General features: G+C 44.9%; 1 protein-coding gene across 2 annotated transcripts in view; it reads left to right on the plus strand.

The window, feature by feature from the left end:
* The window catches only part of KCNN3 (potassium calcium-activated channel subfamily N member 3), a 133,022-nt gene extending 126,804 nt beyond the window's left edge, over positions 1-6,218 (plus strand). The window contains exon 10 of one of the 2 annotated variants that reach the window (XM_038543212.1): positions 416-6,218. The gene's annotated coding sequence lies outside the window, so the exon portion shown is untranslated. The remainder of the gene's footprint in view (positions 1-415) is intronic. The other variant, XM_038543213.1, reaches the window with a different exon arrangement.
* The last annotated feature ends 437 nt before the right edge of the window (positions 6,219-6,655 follow it).

Consider the following 6,655-nt stretch of genomic DNA (forward strand, 5'->3'; position numbering starts at 1 on the left):
GTGTCTCATCTGTCGAGGGTAAGGCGACAGGGCAATACTTGCGAAGGGCTGTTCTGCTAGGCTTCCCTTTGCACAGGACATTGTCACTTGTCTGAGGCCAGTGTCCAGGTGAGCTGGGTCTTCTAGGGACAAGGGGGTCACTAGACTGCAAAAGGTAGATGACCTTGGAGTGCAGTACTCTTTCCAGAAGATCGGGTCTCTTGCTAAACTTCCTCTTTTGTCTCTTCTTACTGCTGTTCCGCCCTAAACAGTCTTGTTTTCATCTTGGTAACATCCCCTTAAACATCTCCATTGGTGGTTTACACACCACAGACGCAACACTTGATGCTGGCTTTTTTTTTTTTTTTTTTTTTTTTTTACTTATTCTTTTGACTGTGATTCTCTGAAAGTTCACCTTCCTTTCTTATGTCCCAAGAATGGTGCTCCTGTTGCCGTGACAGTGTGGCCGCACTGATAAACAGATGTCTACACAGATGAAATTCCGTGAAATGTCTTTGTGGCATGAATTCCATCTCACAAGTGGAGACCACAGACAGGTCACCCTGCGTGTGCCGCCGATCCTGGTCGCTGACCCATAGCCCTCACCTGTCACCTGTTCACCCTTTCCATTCCATGCACACTCGTACAGGGACTTAGTCTTAATTTCAAATAAATGATACACAAGACTGCATTGCCACCCCCCTGTGCAGACGGTCAACCTGTCAAGGTCTGTGGATAATGCTGTGCACCTAAGTGACCCCTGAAGAACAAGCATATAACCTTGGGAGGGGGCTGGAGTTACCTCCAGCAGCAGCAGCCACTGGCACCCCAGAAACACGCGGGCACTGGTGGCATGACCCAACCTACTGGTAGTGCAATAGCTGTGTGTGGTTTCTTTCCTTGGTGAAAGAATACTTAATCCTCAAAAACAGGTGATCAAACCTGCTTACTGACTTGCAATGGTAAAGGGGAGGCTGCTTCTCTGTACCATGTTTCAACTTCATGTGGGAAGTTACCCATTCTCCTGTGAACACATTCAACCCTGATGATCCCAGGATGGATCACCAAAGTGCAGGTCCCTCCAGGTTTCCTCTCTGCGGCCCATCTTTTGGCTAATTCCTCTGTGCCTCAGCATCACAGTCAGACGGGAAAGGTGCAGGTTGACTGTCATGCCAGGCCTTCTTCTTCCCTATTCTCGTTTGGTGGTGGAGGAGGTTTAATTAGCTTCTCAAGAATTGGCTCTATGTAAACATGATTCATCACAATAACTTAGCTCTAGTGCTGAACTCATTGCATTCTGCTCACTCCTGGAAGGCGGACCCAGCATCAGAACCCTCCTGTCACTTGTCTGATGACTTAGTGACAGGTGAAATACCACAATAGTCCCCCAAAATATCTAGACACTTGAATCAAAACTACAGAGCCACCCCTCATCACATAAGCCATATTCTAGCCTCATGTACTGTAAAGTCAGGGAGGTACTGTGATACTTTAAGACCACTGGTGTCAGTGGAATTTCAGGACATAGCACCAGGTGGTAAATCATGCCAGTCTAGGGGCTCGCTCCTCCTCAGGCTGAAGTCCAAATATCAATCTGTACCTTTGGATCAAAGGACACATGTGCCTGCCCATCATCAATAAACTGCCATAAAGTGTCTGAACTGCTCTTGCCCTGCTTGTAATATGCAGCTTCCTGACATCATATCTCTAAAAATGTTAATGCAATGCAAGAGAACAAGAGAGGTGAGGCCCTGGGGTACCTTGGGCTTCTGGCCTCGGTGAGTGCCAGTGGCACAGCGGCAAACTCTGAGAATGAGGCGCCAGCAAAGTCCCAGTGGGCATGCATAGGTCTCCTTGCTTATTAAAGGCTGAGAAGGAGCAGCATCAAAGAAATCATTATTTCAATACATTTGAGGACCTCCCCCTTATATTCCTAGTGATTTCTGTGTGAGTAAAGGAAGGAAAAAGGAAGAAAGCTAGAGATACAGAATCGGAGTAAATAAGCTCTAATGCTGGACCCACATCTTTGGCCAATTAGTATAACCACCTCACCCCTCGGTTTCCATGTGGTGAGAATGAAGATGATAGTTAACATCCTTCAACACAAAGTACTCAGTAGGTTTTACGTGGAGTCACGATCGTCTTCAACAGCAGCCAGACTGCGTTCCCGTCCAGCCCACACTCGGGTGTGGCATCTGAGTGTCCTCAAGGGTTAGTGGAAGTGACTATGACGTGTCAACTGTGTAGGGAGGAATGTGAGACCGGCACACGGGCCCTCTCTCCTCCCTTACAGTGTCCCCTCCACCATCCATGCATCTCAAATTAGGAATCAGCGTTTCATCCCAGAATGAATGTGTGGCTCTCACAGTACCACAGCATATACACTAGGAAGTCATCGCACTACCAGTAGGTTCCACGCTCTTTAAGTTACTGCTTTTAAATCCTAAAATGTGTCCCCAGTTCCACACAGCCATGCTACTTCCCTGAAAGTTGCTTCAAAGCAGAGTAAGCATCTGCTAGTCGTCGTGTTGCCTGTATGAACTTGGCAGCACTGGGTTTCAGTACGTAGACTGCTGTCCTGGGGTCTCCTGGTTGGTGTGGGTCAGCTCCCCCCATAGTGACCACGCCCTGGACACTGTCCCTACACTGTCCCTTCCTTCTCTGCTGCCACCAAAGTAAGCATGGAATGGGAATGGGGCCGTTGATGCCACCAAAAAGGGATGTTCCAGGGACTGCGGCATGAACTGCCTGCTCCTGGTAGTTGAATATAGATGGGTGCCTGTCATCCTGAAAGCTTGTGCCAGGCTGCATAAGTAGAGGTTAACATTAAACTCCTGTCAGATGAGTAATGCGTAGATTTTGTACTGAAATAGATGGAAACTTTTTAAGAAGCACTCGGTGCAGTGGTGTATGAACAGACAGAGAAAACCAGTAGCTGTGACCTGCTTTCCTTACACCATTACTGGAAACACCCAAACATCAACTGGAGTTCCTTCTGAACAAAACCATTATCAAAGCTTCAACATGTGACCTCCAAATCTAGGTGCCAAGTGCCGTGCGACAGTTGTTTACACGCCTGAGAAGCAGGCTCAGGAAGCTATATCTTGGGCCTGGACCATGTGTTAAAACAAAAGAAATGTGCCCAGCAAAGCTGTTGGAGGAAAAGCACAAAATTCAACACCAACCTGTAGTTAGGATCCCAAAGAAATGCTGAATTTATAGCCAAAAACAAAAATCAGTGACTAATCAAACATGAATCTGACTGGAACAGCCAACATCCAGGTTCCCAGAGGAAGGAGAGGGAATAAATGACATTCTCTAGCTGTGTCCCATGGTCTCAACCAGGACCAATCCACCTTCGTCAGACATTTTAATGGCGCAACAACTCACTTTGGTCCCGGACTCCGTGGCCCGCGCTGAGCAGAAGAGAAGAGGAGAGAGCACATTTTCATTGGTGAACTCGGAAACTGAAGTGTTTGTGTTCAGAATCATGTGAGCTTCAATAGGAATTTGCATCTTGCCTCTGTACTGCTTGCTATTTTTTAATGATAGGAGAAAGCATAACAGTTTATTTTAAATATGAAATATATTGCTATATTATAAAATATATTGTAACTTTGAACTAACATTTTGTATCACACTAGTGTTTGGCAGGCCCAGTGGCAGCCTGCTCTCCCAACGACTGTTTCTGAGTACACATCACCCAGACTGAGGGGCTTAGCCTCGGGAACTGCCGTCTTGTAATTCCCTAAGACTTGCCCATTAGAGACAAGAATAATGTTCCAGGTTTAGAAGAATAACTCTACCCAAAGCTCTATCAAGCCATTTCAGATGAGATTGTAAAAGCCATGACTCCCTTAGTAGCTGTGCAGAGCCAGTTTCACGATGGGCAGGTTCTCCCCATGTAAATGCAAAGTTTCAATATGAAAGTGATAGGAGTCTCAAGCTGAGCCACTGGCTCTTCCTTTGGGAATGTCAGAATTGGGCGTAAGGGAGAGTTCTCCTGTGACACGAAAGACTCAAAATTCTAGACGCTGTGAGTGTGTGTATCTAAGCCAGAGTCAAGCCACTGGGAGCTTCACTTACACAGGCCCAGGGAGACCCCCATACGATGTGCAGATGTGCGGAGGAGCTCCTCTGAGCCCTCAGGACCCTGCATTTATTCACAGCTCCAGGGGGAGTAAGGGAGGAAGCAGGACACGCACAGCAATACCTGGCAAAGTGCCGGGCTTCCCTTTCTGCTCCTTTAATTCAGCCCTTTAGTGGCAGGAAAGGAGCTTCAAAGGAGGTGTTGTCTTCATTAGCAGAATTGGGGAAATTCTCTACTCGAGCAACTCCTGAACTCCATTCCCTTCCTTGTCTGAGTCGTAATTGAGACTCATGTAGAATTCTCACTTCCATCCTCTGAGTGATGGAGGGACTATTTCTAGGTGAAAACAGGATGTGTTTAGTTATAGAACACAGGTTTTCTAGAATCAGTGGGGCCCTCTTGTTTGTTAGCATCACCCTGGGCTGACACTGCACCCATGGAAACCAAGCAGCATCAGGGCACCTGGGCTCCTGTCTTTTCCCTTCTCAACCTGAAAATTTACACAGACAGAGTGCAAGACAACAGGTTTTTTCCTGGGGAAAAGCTGGTACTGGTAACCTGAAAGAAAAAGATGCCAACGCTCGCTCCAAGCTGCTTGTGTGGCTGAGAGCTCACTTGCACACACAGCTTATTTTTATTGAACGAACTGCTCACAGTGTCTGCTACACCCCCAATTACATGTAAGGGTGGGTTCCACTAAGGCCATCAGAACTCCAGGGCACCTGCTTTTAGCAGGTTACTCACTTGCTGGCTAATGGAAATTAGTTTATTCTCGATTTTATATAACTGATGAATGTACTGGTGGTAATTGATTTGTCTTTTAATACTTTTCTGCTACTAAATAGAACTGTCTCTTTTGGCTTTTTCTTCTAGCACTCCTCAGACTCAGACTTTTACATTTATAGAGAGCAAATATATTCTGATTTTCCCCTCAAAGTTATTATTCAGTCTAGACCAAGAAAAACAATGCAAATTCCTGATTTGGGGAAAGCAGACCTCTTGACATTAATTCAGGTATATGGCTGTACACTAATCCTTGCTACTCAAAGTGTGGTCCACAGACCAGCAGTGTCAGCATCACCTAGGAACTTAGAAATGCAGACTCTAGGACCCCATGCCAGATCTGCTTAATCCAATTTGGCATTTTAACGAGATCCCTAAGTGATCTGTATACACATTAAATATTGAAAAGCTCTGGCCTCACCACACAGCAACAGTAACCAACACCATTAATAGCTAGAAAATTAAACCATTTGTTCTTTGACCCTCATTTACAGAATTACTTGATGAAGTAAAGTCCTGTATGATCATAAGGATAAAAACAGATGCATCTCACAATTTCATTTGAGGTCATGTAATGTGGCTGGTGTACAAACAGGAGCAGCCTTTAAAAAAAAAAAAAAAAAAGCTTGCTTTGTAACCTTGAGCCCCTTCAAAGTCCCTTTTTAGGTTTCTGGTTTTAGCCTGTGCTGGCAGGGCCATTGGAATATCAAGTGGCCCCCAGGGGAGGTCCCCCTGGAAGAGTACCCAGTCCCTGCTCAGCACAGTACAGAAATAGCGGCATCTGTGCTTCTTCCTTGAGAAATTCAGCAACCTACCAATGAGGACTCTCCTCCCCAGAGGAAACCTAGCAAGAGAAGTTAGTTTAAACTTCTAGAGACATTCCTAATCTCTTTTCAAGCCAGTTCTTTTAATCATTACCCCAACCAGAGACACTCTAAGATGATCAAGGAAAAATGTGGATTATATTGGCACCACAAATCGATATGTACCCAGAAACAGTTATGTTCTAAATTAATGGCTTTAACCTGTTCATTGTAAAAAGTGCCTTGGACTTCGATCTAAAGAGGTCAGTATAAATATGTGTGTGTGTGACATATGTAGGCAAATATTTACATATTTATACATACATAGGTGCACACACATGTACCCGCACATTCATATACAATATACACATACATATATAAACGCTTCATGATATGTCATATTGCTATTCTCAGTTCCATTTATTTTGTCTGGTCCTATGTTATTTGTTTAGTGACACCTTTACATAGAGAGGTTCTATTCAGGACATTGATGTATTTTTTTTGTTTGTTTTTTACTTTTTATTAAAAAGGTAAAGGATATTAAAAAAAAAAAAAAAAGTCAAGTGCCTGAAGGTTTTGAATGGAATTGTGGTAAATTTTCTCAGGTCACCAAAAAGGAAACTGATCTTTCCTTTGGAAAATACTTTTCTGTTGCAGTGACTTTTGTTTTCCCTTGGTGGGAGTTGATAAATACCAACGGTTACAGTAATTTGGTAATTTTGTTGTGATTAACTTTGTGGTCTCCATAAAGCAACAGCAACAATTGCTCAGGCCAGCGCCCACTCTCCTTCACGCATTAGTGTCAGAAGGGATTGGTTTTTCTGTGCTGTGGACAGCGTGGGCATCGGGCCAACTAAATCACAGGGATGGGGGTTCCAGCAGTTCTAAGTGCTGGGTGCTTTCAGTGGCACTCACAGAAGGACAGGTGGGAACTCCTTCCTGGACCAGGTGGGAACCTGTCCTAGAGGCTGGCAGAAGGGCCCCGGGAAACTTTTGAGGC

The sequence above is a fragment of the Canis lupus genome, chromosome 7 (assembly GCF_011100685.1).
Source record: "Canis lupus familiaris isolate Mischka breed German Shepherd chromosome 7, alternate assembly UU_Cfam_GSD_1.0, whole genome shotgun sequence".
Classification (NCBI taxonomy): domain Eukaryota; kingdom Metazoa; phylum Chordata; class Mammalia; order Carnivora; family Canidae; genus Canis; species Canis lupus.